The following is an 11,877-nucleotide window of genomic DNA, read 5'->3' on the forward strand; positions in this document are numbered from 1 at the left end:
TGGGAGAGTTGGAAGGGGTCGACCTCAGTGAACGTACCTCAAAACAATGTACCTCCCCCACGCTGCGTATCCCGCGGCCCCCCTGCGCTGGGTCTCCTGTCTCCCGACCGACGGAAACCCCCCACTTCTTCTAACGCAACTTCTTCAAAATAGACTCGCCCAGGCCGAAAACCGACTTCTGCGCATGGGCCACGAAATTTCAATCGCACCGTGCGTGCGCGCCCGCATGTGGCTCGGGAGCCGCGGTTTGCCGACCACTGCCCTAGGGGAAGTGTCTGTGATGCATTAAGCAAGAAGAGTAAGTTTCAGAGTGAGGTGTATTGTATGACCCCTCATTTGTAAAAGAAACTTGAGAACCTCTAACTGTGCCACGGTGGAGAAGGCTGCATGACCCGGTCTCTCCACATCGATTGCTGCCAGGGCTGGGAATGGAGACCGCGGCAGAGACATGAGATAATTAGCTTTTTTTATACATCTTTAGAGTGCTTTTTAGTTTCTTGCAATGATCACAGACTTTGGAATTAAAAGAATTTTAAGTATGATTTTAAAATATTGAAACAAAGAAGTATTGTATAATGATGCATGTTAATGGGTGGTAGTCCTCATGAAATTTAGAAAAAAAAAAGAAGCAAAGAGGAAGAATGCATCTATGTGTCTCCAACATCATGTTCTTTTCCCTGGGAAGATATTTCCCAAAGCAGGCAGGGCTTGCGGGTACATCAGGCTATGCTGTTGTCTATAGAAAGTGCACTCCGAGATTCTGATTTCAAGCTTAGCAAGCTGTCTCTTCATTAGAATGTAACTGATCAGTCTCATGTATATCAGAAGGTAAGTGCCCTGCACCTAAATATTTGGGTCTTAGAAGAATATTCAACTCTCACTCTAAATTAATACATTGTTTTTCTGATTTGGGGGAAAAACAAAAGCTAATCTGTGGTTTGGTTAGAATAGATCAACTCACCAGATCCTGAAAACCTTTGGGTAAACTGACAAAACAGAGTTACCAAAACCATAAGGCTGAGACCTGGGCCCCCTCTCCCCCGCCCACCCCGGCTCCACAGGATTCTTCAGAGATGCAATCCCTAGGAGGCTGAAAGTCAACCAGCCTGACCCATGATCTGCTTGGTGTTTATTTCAGGCCTGTGTGGGCACCCACTCTCTTGTCTATATTCTCTCTTTAGGTCCCAGAGGTTGAAGACCTTGACCTTTAAGTCAAATTTACTATAGAATGTGCCTCAGCATCTGCGTATAGTTTATTGGCAATAAAAACAAATAAACAAGCAAAACAGAGATAGACATAGAGGCAGTCTTTAGGAATCCCATGGAGCAGAGTTGGGTGAGTGGTTGGCCAGTCCCCTTCAGCACCAGGGATGTGGGGCAAAGAGAGGAATCCGACGCTTTGTCTACTCAGACAGGCACAGGAGCCTGCGTTTGCTCTGAGCAAGGGCCTTGGTTACTAAGTTAACTCTGCTGCCAGGGAAGAATGAGGGAGGAGAGAAGGGATTGCTTTCGCTCCTGTCTTCCAAAAGATGCACTCCTTACGTTGTAAGCATCCTTTGGTATCATTTGAGGCCCAGTTAAGAGAACATCAATAGGAAAAAAGGCAAAATGATAAATGGAAAGGACGATACGAAAATTTGGTGCAACATTATCTGACCTACACAAAGAAGGGTCTTTAGGTTGTTTGTCTGCAGCCTGCCTAATGCATGGCTACATGGGCAAGATGTTCAGATCAGACGAGCGGTTTCTAGAGATGTAATTGAATGATTATCTTTTATGTGGATGGCGTACTCTAAAACATTGTGAAGAAGAGAAATAGCATAAAACATCCCTGCAGGAATTCTATTAGTCTTGAGTACATTTTTTTTAAATCCTCACCTAAGGATATTTTTCCATTGATTTTTAGAGAGAGTGGAAGAGAGAGGGAAAGACAGAGAGAAATACTGATTTGAGAGAAACACATAGATTGATTGCCTCCTGCTCGAGTTCCAACCAGGGCCCGTGATGGGGAGGAGCCTTGGAATCAAGGTATCTGCCCTTGACTGGAATAAAAACTGGGACCCTTTGGTCTGTAGGCCGACACTCCATCCACTGAGTCAAACTGGCTAGCAGTGGTAGGCAAACTGCGGCTCGTGAGCCACATGCGGCTCTTTGGCCCCTTGAGTGTGGCTCTTCCTAAGCCTTAGGAGTACCCTAGTTAAGTTAATAACAATGTACCCATCTATATAGTTTAAGTTTAAAAAATTTGGCTCTCAAAAGAAATTTCAATCGTTGCACTGTTGATATTTGGCTCTGTTGATTAATGAGTTTGCCGACCACTGGGCTAGGGCCATGAGTACATTTTAAAAGAATTTATTGAACACCTACTATGTGCCAGACACCTCTTTAATGCATGGCATACATCAGGGAACACATTTCTCTCACAATCTTGTCATAAAAGACAAAACAGAGATTGGGGGAAAATGAGCAAACAAATAATAGAAGGGTGATATGTGGTACTGGCCAAATGAAAGACACTTATTATAAATTCTATTGACTTTTAGGGAATGGAAAGATCACAATGTGCAGAAATAGTCAGGGAAAGCTTAAATTTTGAGCCAGACACTTAGGGAGAGATTTGATTTGCAGAAGCAGAGAAGAAAAGGCAACATATTTTATAGGAGATGGGACAGCATAATAACAGGAACATTGACCAAGTGCTTTCCAGTTTGCAGGGCTTTTTCTCATCCAGGCTGCAGAGGTGAGATGAGCAATGCTTTTCGTGGCCAAGTGCTGAGGTCAACCTGACTTAGCAGAGGGAAGTCATCCTTCCTTCCTTCCCTTCTGACCTTGCTTCCCTCTCCAGATCAGGGCTCACGGTTTCATAATCACTTGCTAATCTAACGCTCCTTTACAGAAGTGGCAGAGAGAACCAGGAGGCTGTATTTCTTAAATTAAGAGACAGCATTATTTCTGTATATCGTGTGTGTGTGTGTGTGTGTGTGTGTGTACACGCATATGTGCAGCATGAGACTCTACTTGGGGGAAACAAGACCTTTTGTAGGTTATAATCCTAAATTAAAGATCTCCTTGACTTGGAAGGACTTCCTTTCTTAGCCAACCTCAATTCCCATCGCTGAGTAAACTCATTCTTCCTCCCTGTTTCACAGCTCTCCCCCGCCAGCTTTCACATCTCTGTTCTGGCTGTATGCTCCTTGCTGCACCCAGCCACGTCAAGCCACCTCCATCAGCTCTTTTCCAGCGACAAATGCAACTGGTGGTTCTTCGCACCACTCCTCATCTCTGGGGTTGGTAGCATGGAGAGGAGGTATACTATCTCCCTGTGAGAATTTAATGAATGCCCTGGACCCTAGACACATATATACAACAAATATGTGTCTAATTTCAAGAGATTCATGTACCCCTGAAAATATCACTTTTCTAGATCACATTTATTTTGTGCAAACTATATACTTCAATGCTTTAAAATGTACTGGTACATTATTTTGTCTGGTGTATGTCTTATTTTCAGAATCAGATTAGCCTTGGAAATAAAGCTACTTTAGAACTTTTTGGCTAGCCCTGGGTAGAAGGTAGAGCACATGGGGGAGGAGGGTTAGTTCTTTTAAAAAAATAATGTGTAAACAAACTATGGTACATCCATACAGTGCAATATCATTCAGTGATAAAAACAAATGAGCTGTTAAGTCATAAAAGGCCGTGGAGGAACCTTAAATGTGTACTACTAAATGGAAGAAGCCCATCTGAAAAGGCTGCATGCTGTATGATTCCAATGATACAACATTCTGGAACAGGCAAGACTATGGAGATATCAAAAAGATCAGTGATTTCCAGGGATCTGAGGGGAGGGGGGTCTGAATAGGTAGAGCGCGGGAGATTTTTAAGGCAGTGAAACTATCCTATTTAATACTGTACATTATACATTTGTCAAAACCCATAGAATGTACAACACAAAGAGTGAACCCTAGTGTCAACAGTGGACTTTAGTTAAGAATAATGTATCAATAATGTATCAATAATGGCTCATCACTTGTAACAAATACTAATATACCACATCATTATAAGATGGTAATAATAGAGGAAACTGGAGGGGTAGGGTGGGATGGGGTATATAGGATCTCTCTGTATTTTCTGCTCATTTTTCTGTAAACCTAAAACTACTCTAAAAAAATGAAGTCTATTGCCCAGCCACTGAGGTTCAGTGGTTGAGAGTTGACCCATAAACCAGGAGGTCATGGCTCGATTCCTAGTCAGGGCACATGCCTGTGTTGTGGGCTTAATCCTCAGTAGGGGGTGTGCAGGAGGCAGCCAATCAATGATTTTCTCTCATCCTTGATGTTTCTATCCCTCTTTCCCTCTTCCTTCCTCTCTGAAATCAATAAAAACATATTAAAAAATAAAGTCTATTAATTAAAAAAAGAAGAGTTTCAGATTTTGACTGTAGCCACTAATGACTTTTGGCATAAAGGATGTGAACTCAATACAATATTTGCATTTTAGCCTTTTAAAGGTTGTATCTAGTGGTGTTGGGCTCAGTTAAATTTGCTGCTTGATAAAATGTCGACACAATATCCAGAATTTTTTTTGTTTTTGTTAATCTTCACCTGAGGATATTTTTCCATTGATTTTTTTTTTTTTAGAGAGAATGGAAGGGAGGGAGAGAGAGAAACAGCAACATGAGAGAAACATCAATTGGTTGTCTCCTGCTGGTGCCCCAACCAGGCATGTGCCCTTGATCAGAACGAACCTGGGACCCTTTAGTCTGAGGGCAGAGACTCAATCCACTGAGCCAAACCAGCTAGGGCCAATATCCAGAATTGTTAAGTGAAGTAACTGAATTAGTGAGATATGCTCCCTTGACATAAATGCAGTCCAATTCTAATGTCCACGAAGACTCAACATTCAACACACACATTTCAAATTTCAGCATGAAAACAATCCATTAGAGCAGCGGTTCTCAACCTGTGGGTTGCAACCCCTTTGGGGGTTGAACGACCCTTTCACAGGGGTCACCTAAGACCAGCGGAAAACACATATATAATTACATATTGTTTTTGTGATTAATCACTATGCTTTAATTATGTTCAATTTGTAACAATGAAAATACATCCTGCATATCAGATATTTACATGATGATTCATAAGAGTAGCAAAATTACAGTTATGAAGTAGCAACAAAAATAATTTTATGGTTGGGGGGTCACCACAACATGAGGAACTGTATTAAAGGGTCGCGGCATTAGGAAGGTTGAGAACCACTGCATTAGAGCATATTCAGTGAGTCTTACACATCAATGGAAAGAAGGGCCACAAAGACATGGTTGTCACTTAAAACAGTTCTTTCTTCTTGATCTGTCTTTATATTCTGAACAGAAGCTTTGAGGAAAAACCGCATCTACCCGGACGAAATGAATATTTGGGGCCCCAGAAAATCAGTTCAGTGAGCGATGGGGCCAAAGTCAGTGCCTTGTTCTCAGCTTTGAAAGAACATAGTGGAGGGTGACGGACCCAGATGACTTCTCCCCCAGGTTATGCCAGAGCTGATTATTCTGGAGTCAGGCTAGGATTTTGGCCATAGTTGTAGCACTTTGTGCCCCACGTGGCTCCTGACATCACACCATCTTGTTTGGTTATTAAAAAGGCTGAATTGATGGAGTGAGTCCTTCCTATTATTCTGTCCATTTGGACACATACATTCAGCATATGGTGATTCGGCTGGTGGGGTAGAAAGTGCTTCATTCTGAGATGGGAGAAAAGGAAGGTTTCCTCCCCTACTCTGCCACCCTTTCCTGTCACAAACAGATCGCCCAGCTCTCACCGACACCTTACCTTCCTGTTTGGCTCTGGGTGGGGAAGGAGGGAAAGAGAGAAGAGTTAAGCAAAGGCTCAGCAGGCCAAGCCTCCCAGGTCGCACGTGGGTTCCTCTGAGGCCCCCCGTGTCCCTCAAGTGTTCAAGCCTCAGACAAGGGGCCATGCTGCCTTTGCAGCAACTCCTTTGACCTCAACCACTAGACATGTGATGCATTCATTTGAGCCTATTTATTTCCTTCTCCAATGATGATAAAAATGATGCCTTCCAGATAAAACAGAGACTGCACGCTTCAACCCTTCTCCTTGGATCACGCATGCCATGCATTCAAAGTGCAGAGCCTGGGGGTCGCCATTGTGTTCACACAATAAATCTTAGTTTATCTGGGATCCGGCAGTCACGAAGCTGCGATGACAAGAATTTTTTTCTTTAACAGACAGAAGTCAGGGAGGGCAGTCATTGCTCAGACAATGAGATTCCAGCAAGTGCTGTTCTGAATCCATGAGCCTTGCAGGGGAGAAGATGGATGAAGCAGGCAAACTGACACAGCCAGAAGGGAAAGGGAGACATCGGTGAAGCCGGAAGGGAAGAAGGCGTTAAAGGGGAGGAAGAGAAAAAATGGAAGCCAGCGGATGGGGGAGGAGTTGTCATCAGGGGAGGGAGTGGGGGGAGAGACCTGGGAGGCCAGTGGGCGGGGCCAAGTTTTCCCTGTGCTATGAACAGGGGAAGCCAGGTATATTGTTCTGCAAACCACATGATTAGCTGCTGGCCATATGGTTTCCAAGTTATGTGAAGACAGCAAAGGCAGAAAAGAAAATGTTAGTGAGTTGTGCTAACACTGAAAAAAGAAATCTGGCCCTGGCCGGTTTGGCTCAGTGGATAGAGTGTCGGCCTGCGGACTGAAGGGTCCCAGGTTCGATTCCGGTCAAGGGCATGTGCCTTGGTTGCAGGCACATCCCCGGTGGGAGGTGTGCAAGAGGTGGCTGATCGATGTTTCTCTCTCATCGATGTTTCTAGCTCTCTCTCCCTCTCCCTTCCTCTCTGTAAAAAAAAATCAATAAAATATATTTATAAAAAAAAAGAGAAATCTGTGTTAATTCCCCTCCCCCCCAAAAAAGTGAGAATAGAAACTTTCTAGACAGGAGATCAGCGTCTCTGTACGTTTCATATATCGAGGCTCCCGACCATGGTAGTTCTGATTCAAATTAGGTTGTTTCCTGTCCATGGTAATGTATGTTCCTAATGGTGAGCATGAAGCATGACAAGGACCTAAGGAAACTTCTGAATTTCCAAAGAAAGATTAATCGGGCCGAGTGCGGTTGGACTCCGAATGCAGTTCGAATGTTAAGCGTACGTTGCTGTGTTCTGATTTTTGGAAGGTTGTGAATCCAAGTGTGAAAGATAGAGTGACTCGCAAGTACCTGGGACTCGGCCCCCGTGGTAAGCAGTCTGGACCTCAGACCTTTGTTCCAATTCTGTCTCTGTAGTTACTGTCTAGGAGCCCTGTCATCATTTTAAAACATTTTCAGAAACAGCCTCATCCTTCCACCTGCCCTTTTCTCAGACATCGGCACAATTCATCTCTCATCTCACCTTCTTTATCTCCACGGGCTGCCACATTTTTCTGCAAATCTCTTGGTCTCCTCGCCATTCTCACTGCCCTGGATAAAGCCCAGGCCTCGCTGACCAGCCTCCGTCTCCACTCCTTCTATTCAGCCAGCCCACATGTTCTAGAACAACTTCCTTAACATCACTTCCATTTGGAGGAGTCTCAGAGCCCAGGAGGTTTCCCGGGCAGCCAGCCCCGCCTGCCCCGCTGGATGCATTATTAGTGAGTTGTGCTAACACTGAAAAAAGAAATCGGTGTTAATTCCCCTCCCCGCAAAAAAAAAGTGAGAATAGAAACCTTTTTAGACAGGAGATCAGTGTTCCTGCACGTCACACTCTAACCACATCTCTCTCTCCAGGCGGGGGCTCCCACAACTAGGTGCCAAGCCAGAAACCTGTGGATCACCTGGCCATCCTCCCTGTCCTTTTAACCATCCATCAGCAAGTCCTGCAGATTTCACCCAACGCCCTGGCCCGGCTCCCTCCATGTTCTCCACCCTCGTTCAGGTCAACGTCACTTCCTCACGAGACCCCTGCCACCTCCTCACTTGTTGCTCTGGTCTCCTTTGACTCCCAATCCATCCTCCACACAGTGGCCTGGAAGTGATCTTTAAAAATGCAAATGAGATCATGCCATGCCTCCCGTGGCTTCTCACTGCACTTAGGATCAGGATCCAAAGTCCTCGCTGTGGCTTCCGAGGTCGGGCAGGACTCCCCCCTGCCTCCCTCCCCCAGGCCTCTGCCCACAGCATGCATGGGCCTCGCACAGCCTCCTTCTCACCTCTGAGGCCTTTAGAGAAGACCTCTGGGCCGCCCTAAGCACCGCCATCCCCACCTCCCACCATGATTCTCATTACCATGTTTATTTTCTCCAAACCTTTTAAATCACAATTTGCAATGTTTTTGTTTGCTTGCTTGAGTTTTGCCTGTCTGCTCACTGGGCTCTGAATCCCACAAGGGCCTGGGACCCACCTTCTCTGCAGCTTCAGCACAGATGCTCAATACATGAAAGCCATTATAATTACCATTTTGTTATTCATGTTAGTATTAATTATCAACTTACATTTTATTATCAATTATTATGATGTTTCTTGATGATTCCAGACTTTGTGGGTGGAATATTCTTCCTTCTAAGGGTATTGTTGCCCCTTTCTTACCCCCTCTTACCTCTTCTGGCGCTCCCTCCAAAAAGCATCCTGACTGTCCTAAATTTTCAGTCTTTTCATGGCTGTTTAATTTTTTTTTTCTCTTGCTTACAAGAACTCTCCTATGACTCATTCCCATCTTTCTGCTCCTTCTTAGACAAACCTGCCCTGGAATAGTTTATACCTAACTATTTCCTTGCTTTCATTTATTCCTTTCCTTATATTCAACTTCTTCTAAGCAAATGTTTCTGTTATTCCAAATTAATTTTAGAAACTGTTTAAGGAAAGTTTCCAAAATAATCCCACTGGTGTTTTACTTGGGATTACACTAACTTTGGTTAGTTTAGTTGGTTTGAGGGGAGTCATTATCTTTGCAGTGGAATTCCTCCTAATAAGGCCATTCATGTATTTTCAAATAAAATGTTTTGTTGGTATTGGTCCGTTTTACATTATTGTTAAATTTCCCCTCAGCAGTCAACAGGATCAGTAGAATATGTCTAAATTTTGTTCCCTTTTTATTAATTTTGCCTGACACATCATGAGCTTTGACTTAAGAATGCAGGTCTTGCTTCAACTTAAGATTTTTCTTTTCTAATATCTTTTTTTATATATATAATATTATTACTAGCAGAAGAAAATTTCCCTGGTCCTTTTTCCCCCTTCTCATTGAAAACTGGATTTTCATTGTCCATCCTCTAGACCTTGTATCTGATAATGTTGATCTGTTTGTCCTTTTCCTCTGTAATGTGGAATAAAGTCCACAAGCTTGTCTTTCTTTTCACTGATTGCATTCTCTTCTGTATAATTTCTAACCATCGATTATGCTAAATTCATTTAAAATTCTGCTATGTTATGAAATTATTTCTTTCATTATTTTCTTAACTCTGACAACCCTCATCTCATATTGCTGTCTCACCTCACTTTCACCTTTTATTTCATTGAGTCTATGATTTTTATTTCCCCCTCCATTAAATGTAGTTTAAATGTTGCTTAAATTTACTTTTGTTGTTGATAGTAATTTTTAAAAATATGCAATTTTAACATTTCTCGAGTGCTATGTTTATCTTCGCTCATGTTACAGAATTATTACATAGGTCACATGTTGTTTTTTAATTTTCCTCTTAAATTGTTTTGGAAAGCAGAAAAGATCTATCTTAACTATACATTCACCAAAAATTAATGTGAATAGATTTTTCACTGTTTACTGGAACTCTATTAACATATTTTTTAAAATCCTAAATTGGTACTTAGACTAAGAACTGGCCAATGACCCAATAGCCTGCTGGGTGTGGAAAGCAAGCAGTCTGGGGCTGTCCTACCAGAGAATCATAATCAATCATAATCATAGTCAATCATAATCATAATCATAATTGCTCCACCTAGATACCAGGCCTGGTTCTAAACATTTTACCTGTATTTCTTTAATCCCTACAATAATTCCTTGAGGTAGAGTTGATCATTATCTCCGTTTTATAGATGAGGAAATTGAGGCTCAGTTACATTATCCAAACAAATAATTAGTGGAACTAGGTTTCAAACCCAAACAGTCTGGCTCAGGATCCCACATTCTTAACTTCTATTTTATATTGCCTCACTTCTGCAGACATGCCTGCTTCTTCTTTGTGTCTGTGGGTCTGCAACCTGCCCTCATACATGGAGGGCAGGGAGAGACTGAGGCCGATTGGTAGGAAGCCAGAAACTTAACACACGAGGCTTGTCTTGGGCTCCGCAAGCCGAGTCGATCCCCACCCCTCCCACCAGAGCCTTAACGCAGTGGTTCTCAACCTTCCTAATGCCGCAACCCTTTAATACAGTTCCTCATGTTGTGGTGACACCCCACCATAAAATTATTTTCGTTGCTATAATTTTGCTACTGTTATGAATCGTAATGTAAATATCTGATGTGCAGGATGTATTTTCATTGTTACAACTTGAACATAATTAAAGCATAGTGATTAATCACAAAAACAATATGTAATTATATATGTGTTTTCCGATGGTCTTAGGCGACCCCTGTGAAAGGGTCATTCAACCCCCAAAGGGGTCGCGACCCACAAGTTGAGAACCGCTGCCTTAACGGTCCGGTCACATAGTCAGTCCTATTGCTCTGCACACCACCTTATAATCTGAAGGTTGCGACCTTGAAAACATTCCCACTGGGTGCACGGTGGGCACACGGGCATTCACAGGGCAGGGAGGGGTGGGGAGCCCCGGATTGCTCTGGCCTGCTCTTGGGGCAGCCGGTGGTCACGGCCTCTTGATGACCCCCTTCACCAGTGTCTGCCGAAATTGTCGTCAGCTATCTCAGCTGGTTTTAGGGGGGACCCCTACCGCGCCTGGGAGGGCCCAGCTGCCCCAGGGCTTTCCTTCGGGCGTGGCCAGGCCTCCTCCCTGGGTCTGAGATGCAAGCGCTGCTGAGCACGGGGGTGGGGCGGAAGGGTGCTTGCTTCTCCGGGGCCTCGCGCCACTGTCACCAGCTCCAGACCTGAGGGTCCTGTCTGTCTGTCCACTTCCATCCGCTGACACACACATTTTCTGGTGAGTCTAACTGTAGGTCTTCCTTCTCATTTTGGTTCCCCCTTACCTTAATACCTAGATCTTTTGACAGTTATGTGGCAGATGTTTGCACTTCTCTGCCACGAGCAGGATTTCCACTTATTTCTATTTAAAATAACCTTTGCCGGGCTTGGTGGTGTGGCCTGTAGTCCCAGCTACCCAGGAGGCTGAGGCGAGAGCAGGGGTGGGCAAACTTTTTGACTGGAGGGCCACAATGGGTTCTTAAACTGGACCGGAGGGCCGGAACAAAAGCATGGATGGAGTGTTTGTGTGAACTAATATAAATTCAAAGTAAACATCATTACATTAAAGGGTACGGTCTTTTTTTTTTTTCCAGTTTTATTCATTTCAAACGGGCCGGATCCGGCCCGCGGGCCGTAGTTTGCCCACGGCTGGGCTAGAGGATCGCTTGAGCCCAGGAGTTCTGGGCTGTCGTGTGCTATGCCGATCGGGTGTCCACACGAAGTTGGGCATCAATGGGGTGGCCTCCCGGGAGCGGGGACCACCAGGTTGCCTAAGGAGGGGTGAACCAGCTCAGCTCGGAAACGGAGCAGGTCAGAGCTCCCGTGCTGACGAGCATTGGGATTGTGCCTGTGAGGAGCCACTGCGCTCCAGCCTGGGCAGCACAGCGAGCCCCGTCTTTAAACAAACAAACAAACAAACAAACAAACAAACAAACAAACAACAAACAACACCTTTGGTGCTCTCAGTGGTTCCTGGGGAGTGGGATTGAACACCTGTGTGCTGCTCCTCTTTCTAG

Source organism: Myotis daubentonii, chromosome 10 (assembly GCF_963259705.1).
Source record: "Myotis daubentonii chromosome 10, mMyoDau2.1, whole genome shotgun sequence".
In the NCBI taxonomy this organism is placed as follows: domain Eukaryota; kingdom Metazoa; phylum Chordata; class Mammalia; order Chiroptera; family Vespertilionidae; genus Myotis; species Myotis daubentonii.